The 12,206-nt window shown below is 36.0% G+C and overlaps 1 protein-coding gene across 1 annotated transcript in view; it reads right to left on the reverse strand.

Moving 5' to 3' along the window:
* The window catches only part of SEMA3A (semaphorin 3A), a 466,663-nt gene that overhangs the window by 255,248 nt on the left and 199,209 nt on the right, over positions 1–12,206 (reverse strand). The gene's annotated exons all lie outside the window — the stretch shown is intronic.

The raw sequence follows: 12,206 nt of genomic DNA on the forward strand, positions 1-12,206 counted from the left end.
AACCTCATCCACTAAACACTTTGTAAGAAATCCATTTTATGTAGCCATCTTGCATACTCATTTTATACTCACATATCAAAGAAAAATGAAAAACACGGATCATAAATGATATTTTTGAAATATTAGAGCTGTTATTTGAGGAAATAAGTTTTGAGAATCTTGTATAAAGAATTCATTTTTTAAAGCATCTGGTTATCTTTCTGACTAAAAATGCAATACCAATTATATTTTATAGGTAGCAATTTCTTTTTATAGTTTAAGAATTGGGTCATAAAAGAAAACAACTGTGGTTAGAATATTTTTAACGTATTTAGGGGAATATAATGAGATCAGAGGCACGAAGTCTGAGGAGTTAGAATTAAGGACAGAACCACATTACTGACTTCAATCATCTTTGGAGACCATCCTTTGATAAAGTTGCTTCCATGTATAGTAGAGATTCATACATAATCACTACTTCTACCATTATGAGTCTAAGTTAAGGCAAGTCTGAGGTTAAAACATGTACCATCTCCAAATTAATATTTGGCTTTGACACAATACGGCAGAAAAGTTATTTTTTCTATGACTTATAAGAGAGAGGCAGAGGGAGATTAGACACACACACTCAGAAGGTAGACGATCATGTGAAGGTAAAAGTAGAGAGGTATCACAATGCTGCACTGCTGCCTTCAAGACAGCAATGCGCCAAGGAAGTTGGCTCTGAAATTGGAAGACGAAAGGAATTAATTTTTTCCTCTAGAGCCTCTAGAAGGACAGTGGCCTGCTTATCTTGATTTTGACCCAGTGATACAGATATATTTCTGGTTTCTAGAATTGTGAGAGAATAAATTCTTATCATCTTAAGATACCAAGCTTATGGTCATGGATTACTCCAATCCTAGGAACCTAATAGGACTTTCCAAGCACAAAGGAAATGGGAAAATGATGAAAAAAATAAAACAAGCAAACATAAGATCTCAAACTTACTTATGCCAGAAATAAAATACAAACTAGTAATATTGTTATATTCCAAATATAACACAAGGTTGATAATTCCAATTATATGTATTAAAAAACCAAACACTAAACCCTGATTATAACAAGGTCATCTCTAAAATAAAAAGCTCAAAGGACCATATAATACACATATATATTTAATGTTCAACCTGAAAAGCAATCAAATAAATGCAAATAAAAGTGAGCTAATATTTTCGCCCCTGAATGACAAAAATCCCAAAACCTATTTGTTTTTTTTTTTTTCTCTTTAGTGGAGGGTGTTATAAATTAAGCACTAGCATACTCATCTCAGAAGAAAAATTATACCTTCCTAGAAAACAGCTTTATACATATATATGTGTAAGAGGTATAAGAATGTATTTTATTTCAAAATTAGTCTTAAGGAAGTCATCAAAATGATTTATATAAAGTTATTTATCACATTTTTCAGAAAATGACTGAAAACAATGAGAACATCTACTAATAAAAGACTAGATCTATAGTTACTGTAAAATGACACAATGCAATACAATGATATGGTTATAAATCATATTTTTAAGATTACACTTAAATGATATCACAAATTCTGCGGATGGCAAAATTTGGTGAAATATGAATGCTTAACAAAACCCAAAACATCAAATTGTACACAGGATGAAAAAACTGGGGAAAGTAAAACAAATCAACAAATTTATGAGAATGTAGACTTAAAAAGCAAACCTAAAAAGACTCATTCTCAAATTTTTAAAGTAATTAATTCTAAATGGCAGCTATGTAGCTCAATTAGCTTTCTTATTTTTATTCTCTGGTGGATCCCACAAAGAAGTTTTGGGGCTTTAAAAATGTTTTAAATATCTTAACTACAGAATAAAATATATATAGCATGCACTCAGATCTCACCATCAAGATTAAAGCAATGTTAACCTCTTGACATACTCCTTTCTGATCTATCATATTTTAAATTTTAGAAAAATGGAAAAGATAATAATATAAAAAAGTAGCAGCCCTATCTCCTTCTGATTCCAGAATTCACAGCTATGAAGGTTGGTGTGTAACATTTGTAATTGGGAAACAAATTATCCAATTTTTAAAGAAAACAAATGTCAAACCCAACCACCTTTGGCTAGGAAAAGGTAAATCAATAAAGAATGATAATGACTTCTAATCTATAACAAACATTTTGATTGGCCAGTTAACAAAGGAAGATGCTAAGGGAAATACCTGTAAGATACTGAATAAATAGCTGTTCTGCCTCCAACACTCATACTTTGAATAAACTCAGCGCCACCAAATTCATGATCGCCGTATCTACCACGGCCACTACTGCCACGAGGGAGCTGTCTAGGAGAAAATGCCACTGCTCAGAAAGTGTCGACCTCAGAAGAACTTTAGAAACTACACATGTTGACTTACTCAGTGTTTAGAAGTAAAGTAAGTGTTGAGTTTAAATTGTTTCTTCAAAATCCTTCAGGCATTATTTATTTTTGGATTACAGCTACACAAATCAACTAAGTAGGCGCTTTATGGTTAGAAAAAGAGATGCATTGAACTACTTTCTGCTCTGTGCTGGATGGCATAAAGCAGTCATTCTCCTGTCACTATCCCATAAGTAAATAAATAACCGTACATTCTACCCACCTTTATTGCTTTCTCCTTTCCGGTAAGCAACAGACATAATTAGTCCTAAATGGATACAATTAATCCTTGTTTTCTCTTGTCCATTTTTTCCTCTCTAATACTTTGCTTTCTCTTCAAATAATTTCTAGCCTATCTTTTACAAAAGAAGTGACTAATATTTTATATGAGGGGAAATTATTGATACAGAATTCAAAAATACTTTCAATTTTTGACCACACCATTCTGACAAATTAAGAAGTACAACTACTTCCCGTATCACTCGTGTTTTGTGCTGCGCGCTCCAGCAGGTAAACACTTCACAACAAAAGGGAAGGATGAGATGCATAACCTTTTGCCGGGAGGTTGTGGCATGTGGTCAAACAACCATTTTACCATAAGCTGAGTACTCATTTGTCTTTTCTGGAGAGTCAGCAGATATACATTTAGTTTCCTCTAAAATTTGTCTCTCCTTATTCTGCCTAAAGATAAAAACTGCCTTCTTTAGCCCAGTTATCTGTAAGAGCTAACATATTTTTTTCAGACACGTTTCGATAAACAGTGTATCCATAAAGTTTATAGTGATAAAAGGTGTTTTTAAAGTATACCACCTAAAAAAAAATCCCACTTTTTGACATCTTTTGTTTTGTTTTCTTTTGTTTTAATGACACTGTGTGTGTTGGGACAATCTCTACCTAGGAGACACTATAAAAGTTTCCTTAAGACCTTTAATAGCCCAGCATTCCCACTATTAGGGAGTGTAGGGCTTCAAAGAACAACAACAACAACAACAACAACAAAGAGAACTGCTCCTCAGAGTGACTGTTCCTTCCCTCATGACATGATCTGGGTCAGAGCAAGGCCACCTTTGGCTGGACATCTGTGATCCAAGCTCTAACCTCATGAGCAACAGGAAACCTGGGTGTGTCTGTATCTGTACTTGGCAAGTGATGTATGATATTTTATGCCACTCAGTGTTTTCCCTTCCCTGTTTCAGAGAAATAAACTGCTTCTCTAGATCCTGTTGGACGCCAGTCATCTGCTTCCTCAAGGGAGCCCCTGCCCTCCAGCTACTGTACCTGTAGGTTGTTTCAATATCTAGAGAATCTCTGAAGGCGCCATTCTTCGAATAGACCCTCCTGCTTTTATTAACCCCTCTACCTAAAACTCTTTTAGATTCATTTAAAGTAGGGAGTATCTGTTCGTAGAATAGCCATTAAGATCAACCTCAAAAAGGCATTTAGAAAGAAGACTTACATTGCTCACAGTCCAAATTTTTTTAAGCTTCTTGCCAACATACGCATATGCAATCAACATAGCCAGGTCTCCCCTTCTCCATAGTAGTGGGTTAATTTATTTTTGCAGACACACAAGATTCAGTAAATAGTATCTCAACCATTATTTATAGTGCTAAAAAGTTATTCTTTAAAAATACCATCAAAAACATGTATATTTATTAGAAAACCAAATACTCCATGATACTTAAAGAGACATGATTCCACGTCTGATACATTGTAATGTATGAAATCAGCAGTGAACTAGGGTGTGACTCCAGCTCTCACTAAATATGTGTTTTTTTTCCAAGTCATGTAATCTTTTTGTTTGTTTGTTTGTTTTATTTGACAAATGTCTATAAAGTTATTTTAGAAGTCAAGTGAAATAATGAGTGTGAAAATGATTTGTATAAAATAAAAACAAAGTAGGTTATGCTTGCATAATGTTCCAAGAGAAGGAAAATAGCTACTTCCAGATCGTTTGCCTCTGTGAACAGTTTTCTTTCTAACTGACCATATTCAAACAAACATATAAGTAATATTAACATCCCATTTCAACAAAGCTGATTTTTTTCCTGTCTAATTGGAAATGATAGACTTCAAAAATTCTAAGACATCCTATTGCAAAGAGGGAAATCTTAGTATCAGTTACTGGCTGGATATATAGATATTCTTCCTGTGCTACTTTTAGTGGAAAAAAAAAATAGTGTGTAAAACATACAGTTAAGCATAAAAGGCAAGTTCTTACGTATCACTTGTGTTCCTTAGAAGTGTACAAAAATTTACAATTTGACTACATAAATACCTTTTTTGGCCTCTGGGTTAAAAACAAACAAACAAAAATAAAGCAACATCATTTAACTGTTTAATTGCTTCCATTTTGTTTAGAAAACTTAACCTCAATTTAACCTTTGTGGCTACTGTGCAGGTCAAAATCAAATGACTTTGACGATCTCAGGCCCAGAATAATAAACTCTTCAGGGGCTTTAAGCCTCTTTACCTTTAACAGGGGGAACGGAGCAGTCTTCAACTTGTTTGTGTTCGTTGATTGATAATGAGCAGTTTCTCTGTCTACATCTGTGTGGGACTATGCGAGTCTGCTTTAGCCTGCTGGGAGTTGAGTGGAAGGATAGGCAATCACAGAGGGTTTAAAAAATTGTTCTAAAGATGACATTTGGGAGGCAAATATTTTGGCCACAGGCCAAGAAGGTTTTTTTTTTTTTTTTTTTTTGAACTCTAAAACAAGCTTGGCACTTTACATTTCCATTTTAATGTGCTTCTACAATTCAATGTAAGTTGATAGTTCACTATTTCTAAGTAATGGAAACTTTCTCCAAATGGCTACCTATAACAATAGGTTATTTAAAAAATATGGGATAAAGGAAAACTTCCAGAGTTACAGTATGTTATCCTGATTTCATCACTTCCTATAAAATCTATCAGGAATCAACTCTTACTTGTCAATTATAGAATAATTGATTCTTACTTTTGTTTTCTGTTCAATTTGGCAAAAGAAAAAAAAATGCCCATGTCCAGAGTGGAGATAATCTCTTGAAGAGTTAAATATATTTTGATAACTGTAGATGAGACAGTTGTTATAAAATTCATAGAGTTGTAGTTTTTTTTTTTAATCATAAGAATTTCATAGTATAAGAAAGTTTCAATAGAACTCATGCCTTTTAAGCCATTTATGCAACAAGGGAAATGTTTGTCAAACTGCAACATACTAAAGCTTTAATAACACTATTATTTCTTTATTCTATGCAATCTTTTATTCTATCAATGTTATGGTGCATTGGGTTTCCAGGAGCATTGGTTAAAATGAAAAGTACCGTTTCCTGATCCAAGGTGCTATGTTTTGGTAAGTCATCAGGAGAGCAGCTGGGTTGGAATTTCTGACTGAGAAACAGCAGGTTAGAAGCCAGGAGGACTGATTTACATGATCAGGAGCCAAGAGTCTGCTTCCAAGTGGACAGGAGGACTTGACGCCGATACACATGGTCAGAAGAACTGACTCCAGGATAAGCAGTGTGTTCTCATTTATCTTTAAGTGAGGACATCTAAGCTTAAGTGAAGACAGGAAGACTGTTTTTGAGCCAGAAGGCTGACTCAAGAAAACTACATTTCTTCATAGTTTGAAAGGCTATCCATGGAGCAGAGGTCCCTCAAGAAACCATGTTACACAGCTAGTGACCGCCCCGGTACCCTTTACACAAAACTTATTATTACATGACTCATCTAGTCTCACCACATACTGAGCTTCCCCTGAGCAGCAAAAGCAGTTTGTTGTATCCAGAGAAATCCGTGGGTCACTGAATCTACAGAACTCTCACAAGGAGTAGTAGCTATCCTCTGATTAACCCGGAACAAGAGAACTCAGACCTCCTTGCCTCCTTCTGAGCTGCTATTTAGACAATGAAGGTTAATACAATCAAGAATATGATTCAAAGTCCACACAATAAAATAAACCAATTGCAGAGAACATATGATATATTTATTCCTGGTATCACAACTGGAGAAATTTCCTCTTAGGGTCCTGAGAAAATTGATGTCACATATTCTTAAAATAAGTAAAACCATAAAAATAATATGCCTTTTAAAAATAACATTCTATACTTTGAGAAAAGTAATTCTATTAGGGGTCAAAATGATATGCAACTGTTTGAATATTCAAATAAACCCAAGAATAGACTCTTATGGGGTGTCTTCAGAGTAGATGGAAAGTTCCATCCCCAACATCATTGCTCTCTGGAGAGATTTTGGTATGTACTGAGTAGGAGTACGATCAACATTAGGTCACCTGACTGTTACCTGGTGGACTGTGATTCTTTGGTGCTCTTAAACATAGTATCACATAATATCATAGTCAGCCATGGGGACATAGGCCTGGTAATCAGTTATGAGGGATAAAATACGGAGAAAGCATTCACACACAAATAGAAGAATACGAGCGTCCATAAAAAGGCAACCACAGAATAACACGGGAGGAATGAGGTTTTTGGCTTTTCCCCCCAGAGATGATATTGAGCCTGTTGTAGCATATACAACAACATGGGATAAACATTTAAGATCCATTGCCAAAAGTGAAGTCTCATCATAAATTATGAACCTGTCAAAAAAGTAGTGCTTACCTAAGATATTTCCTTTGTTCTTGAAGAATATTTATCTTCTATAAAAACCAAATTTTCCCATACATATCAATTAGAAAAATAAGTTCCCGCATAGTAATTCCGGAAGACACGGAAACATTAAAAGTCTGTTATACAACAAAGAATCAAGACATATTGGATGATACAATATAATATACACTATTTTACTCTCTTATGCATTTAGAGAAATTGCATTACATAAACTCATCAATTTATTTTAAAATGCCATAAGTGTGAACTTAAAGCTGAATAAGAGAGCTTTGCTCTTAAAGCTTTAGTAAATATTTCCTTTGTGCTTAAGTAACAGATGCTTTGTATAAAGGCTAATGTTTTTCTAAATGCAAGTTCTGGTAAAGAGTACTATACGACTTTTTATAGCATTAATTAAATTACATAGTAAATATTTACCGAGGATCTACTGTGGGGTTTGGAGATACAAAAGTAGAAAGACAGATTTAGCCTCCGTCCTTATAGAGTTTCTAAATTAGTGGAGAGAAAGCCCCCCCCCAAAGAAAAAAAAACTAAGATAAGGCTGCAAAGTCTCTATTAGATTAAGTGACCTGGTTATCACCTAGTTATTTGCAACTTCGATAAGCACATTTTTGCAGAGACAAAAAAGTATGTAAAATAGGTGTAGGTACACAACCTATGTATTATATATGTGTGTATGTATATTTACATTATAGCTAGATATAGATATGTAATGCATATATTGAGTATGTATATATCATAGGTGTTTATATATAAATATATGTACATAGGTACCTACATACAGTAGCATATTTAGCTGTGAAAGGAAGAAGAGAAAAAGAGGAGGGGTAGTTGGTGGGAGGAATGGGCTAGAGGGAAGTTTTAGATGGAAGAGAATTGTAAAGTCATGATAGGAACTGTCTGGTATAGAAGTAAGAGTGAGGCTACAGGAGTGAAGACACAGAAGGTAGCATGAGAGCTGCAAGAAGAGATAACATAGTCCAGGACCCAAGTTGAACAGGAGGAAGAAAACATTTGCAGCTGTGTCAAAATGGAATAAGAAAATTACAAGTGATGGGACCCTTATATTTATCCATCAAGTGGCACAAATTTGGGATGGTTCTCATTTGATGGCTGTAATTTTCTCCATTGCAGTAAGTGGCTAAATTATCTCTGAGAGGGAGGGAAAGGCTGCAAATAAGAAAGATAAGTACATTTTGAAATGACTGCTGAAGAGAAGCACAGAAACAGTTGATGAGGAAAACTAAGAACTACGGGGTAGAATCAGAGCCTGTTTGGTGCTGGTCATCAGGAGTGTGTACTATTGCCAACTTACATTGTTTCATGATTTTCTCTGGCGATTTCCAGTGGAAGCCTGCAGATGACAGGGGGTTCAAATGATCCAAGGCTGGGGGTTAACAGAAAGATGCTGGGGAGATGAACTGGCCTGGAGGAAGGAGGTGTTATCCTGCTGTTAATGGTAAGTTAAATGAGGAAGATGGGTCAAGAAATGAAAACATGGTAACCACTGAGAAAACAGAGCCATCGGGCTATCTGGATGTGTGAATGAGACAAAGAATGAACTGCTCTCTTGGAATCCCTGAATAAGAGTGCCCAAACGAAGGAGGCTGTGATAGATTTAGTCATCTCAATCTTTTATTCCAAACCCCTCATGGTGATGACAAGGCCCATATGTGAGTAAGGAACTTAAGTCACTAAGGTTGAGACAAATGGAGATGAGCCCAAGGAACTGAGAGGGCAGGTTGTCAGCTGAGCAAAAACAAAGACATTGAATTTGCATAAGATAGCAGTAAGATTTAGATGGGAAAAAACAACTTAAATTGGGTGCTAAACCTTTCAGTAAATAACAGGAAATGATTTAAAAGTCAATGAAACTAACTAGGAAAAAGAATGAAGGGAGACAGAGCTGAGTGCAGGGCCAAAAATTACAAGGACTTGTTCCTAAGAGGTGAGGTGCAGGCTTAGGGACTTTCCTGAGAATGGAAACCAGAGGGCAATGACCCATAATAATCCAATGTGAATTTTAAATCATACGCATATCATGACAATCCTTACTTACTTCTAGATTACCTCTTCTTCAAACATCTTTAGAACATTTCTATTTTAGTTGGACAGTCGTGAAGTGTACATATTTTAAGTGCCAGATGACAAATCATTATAAAACGCACGTAACATGTAACCACCACCCAATCAAGATATAACAGATTCCCAGTTCCCAGCAGCTTGCCTCTGCTGCCTCTCAGTCATTAGCTTACCCATCTAGAGACGTAATTATTAATCTGGCTTTTACCACCTTTTTAAAATCATTGTGTATTTTTACATGTTGCTATGACCATGTCTTTTGGCCTACACATATGTACCAAAAGGCATTTTTTTTTTTAAAGATTTTATTTATTTATTTGAGAGAGAGACAGTGAGAGAGAGCATGAGCAAGGAGAAAGTCAGAGGGAGAAGCAGACTCCCCGTGGAGCTGGGAGCCCGATGCGGGACTCGATCCCGGAACTCCGGGATCATGACCTGAGCCGAAGGCAGTCGTCCAACCAACTGAGCCACCCAGGCGTCCCCCAAAAGGCATTTATAAGAGGTTCATGACAGCATTATTTCTAATGGCCTTCTTCACATTTTAATGAAGTAAAATTTGACAAGGGCTTCCTCTGTGAAGCAAGTGTGCCTTGGAGATCAAGGCAAAGTGAAAAGTAGATTGAATTAAAATGAGGCTCCAAAGCTTTAACTTGAAGGTAGATGATCACGGAGTGAAGTACCGGGAACATTAAGGACCTGGCATGGGCAGGCCTTGGCTCAGAGGTGAAAAATAATGCAGCAAATAGAAATAACAATCAATATTTTTGAACATTTATCATCATATAGACACTCCTTGAATGGTTACATGTATATTATCTCTGCTTCCTTCACAACCACTCTGTAAGGCTGATGTTATTTCACCCTCACGTTATACCTGACTAAACTGAGGAATAAAGAATTGAGATCTTGGAGAGCTCACTCTGGTCTCCACCTAGGGTTTCTGTGGCTCCCTTCATTCAAAGGCAATACTCCCTCACTGCCGGGCTCCTCCTTTTTTTTTTTTTTTTTTTAAAGATTTTATTTATTTATTTGACAGAGAGAAATCACAAGTAGATGGAGAGGCAGGTAGAGAGAGAGGAAGGGAAGCAGGCTCCCTGCTGAGCAGAGAGCCCGATGCAGGACTCCATCCCAGGACCCTGAGATCATGACCCGAGCTGAAGGCAGCGGCTACCCAGGCGCCCACCGGGCTCCTCTTCAACACTGAACTTGACCTTCTCACAAAGACTGTGGAATTTCAACTAGCAGTGCTCAGAAACACATCTGCTATGTCACAAGAACTGTTGAAACTTGAGACCTAAAGAAGTACTCAAAATTACAGTTTTTGGCGATTATTTCTGGAGTCTACATCGGCCCTTCTCTCCGGTGTAACTAGAAAACTTCAGAGGCTGATCTCCCCTGTGCCCTTGCTGTATTATTTCCATTGATTGCAAAACTCCTATAATTTTATGCTGAGGTCACAGCCATCATCAGTCTCATTATGAGAAACCAATATTGCTAATGAAAAAGAGGAAGGATGCCTAGTAATTGGTAGCCAAACCAAAGTCACTTCCAAAAATAAAGAGAGAAACATTCTGCAGCATGTTTTCTGAGATACAAACAATTGCCAACGGGTAAAATAGGCAAGACTTTTAAAACTGTAATGTCGTTTTTACTGTGATGGCAGATGAAACAATCCTCCTTCTATCACTTTTTATTCAGCTTTATTGAGTATCTGGAGATTTAAAATCCTTTCCCAAAGCACAAGAATAAACTACAACATGCAATTAGCATTTGGAGCTTTGAGAACACAGTGTGGGTGACAGGGGTGACAATGATCACGTGATGAGGGCAACATCACATCCAACTCAAGTCTTTGTACAGTTGATTTTGCAAATCTGTGGTCCTTTTATTTGCTTAAATACATGCACAATGTAGGTGAACGTGACTCTCTTTCTTTTTTTATAAGAAATGACGTGTTCAGGTACCTTGAAGAATGTTGTTCTTCCATATTTAGATGTCTATAAGTGGTATGTGAATTTGGGAAATGAAGGTAGTAAATGCAGATATATTATATGTCTTGAAATACTAAAAATATTGTTACCTGAAAGTAATGATTTATTTTTAACTTGTTTATTTTTGAATGATGAAATGTATTCTTAAAATCTTGGTTAAAGTCTTTATACACTGCTTGGATATCTAAGAATCCTTTGCATGTTCTTTAGCCTATGACTTTTCAATTATGATTTTATCTAAAAGAATTTTTTTTAAGGGGCTAAAAGGAAAACAAAAGCCTAGTGAATATAAGCATCTGTTTGAAGTATTTGGTTAACTGCAGTAGTAGAAATGATGTGCTATACTGTATTTGCTGAACAAAGGGAGCCTAGTACACACTCTAGAATAGCAATGAAGGAGTTACTGTTTATCATACTGTACAATGGAACAGAAAAGGCACACTGGCTCTCAAGTTCAAAGGACTTGCGGGAACTTTGGTAACTTTATCCCCTTTAGTCACAAACTGCGAGATGGCATATGGTTAACATCCTTTTTTGGTGTTATTTTTAACCTTGTTTATGAGACATAAATAAAAAGTATTTTGAACCCTATAATGACTTTTCTCCCTGGATAGAAACTCAGTTGTGCTGGGCCAGACAGTACCCCTTCCAGTTTCACTATTTGATAATTATTCTCTTTGCTGGTGAAGCAGAAATGGAGGCTGGAAAAACCAAAATCTAAAAAGGTAATATATTATATTTTTGCTTTTCTTTTTTCCCCTCTGAGTTTTCCCATGGCATAGGTATTCCAGATCGAGATGGCTAAGATAGTTGAAAGGGAGATTTAGAAAACTGTCAAAAATCATCTGGGAAAAGACAGTGTCTCCACGATTTTCCATGAATCAAATGGTAGTGACAAGGGAATATCGTTTTCTGACTAACTAAATTTCTGACTCTATCACAGCCAGAGGTTTGGTCCTTCTAAATCACACTTTTTTTTTTTTTAAGGGAAAAGAAAAAGTCAAAGGAAGTAATAAATGTCAAACACTCATCAAAAACAGGCTGGGCACTTTATTTATTTTTTTTATTTTAGTCTCTACTGGAGTTCTTTGAACTTGTAACAAGTAACCCATCTGCAGTTCAAATTT

This window comes from Mustela putorius, unplaced genomic scaffold (assembly GCF_011764305.1).
Source record: "Mustela putorius furo isolate JIRA1106 unplaced genomic scaffold, ASM1176430v1.1 tig00003845_pilon_pilon_pilon, whole genome shotgun sequence".
Classification (NCBI taxonomy): domain Eukaryota; kingdom Metazoa; phylum Chordata; class Mammalia; order Carnivora; family Mustelidae; genus Mustela; species Mustela putorius.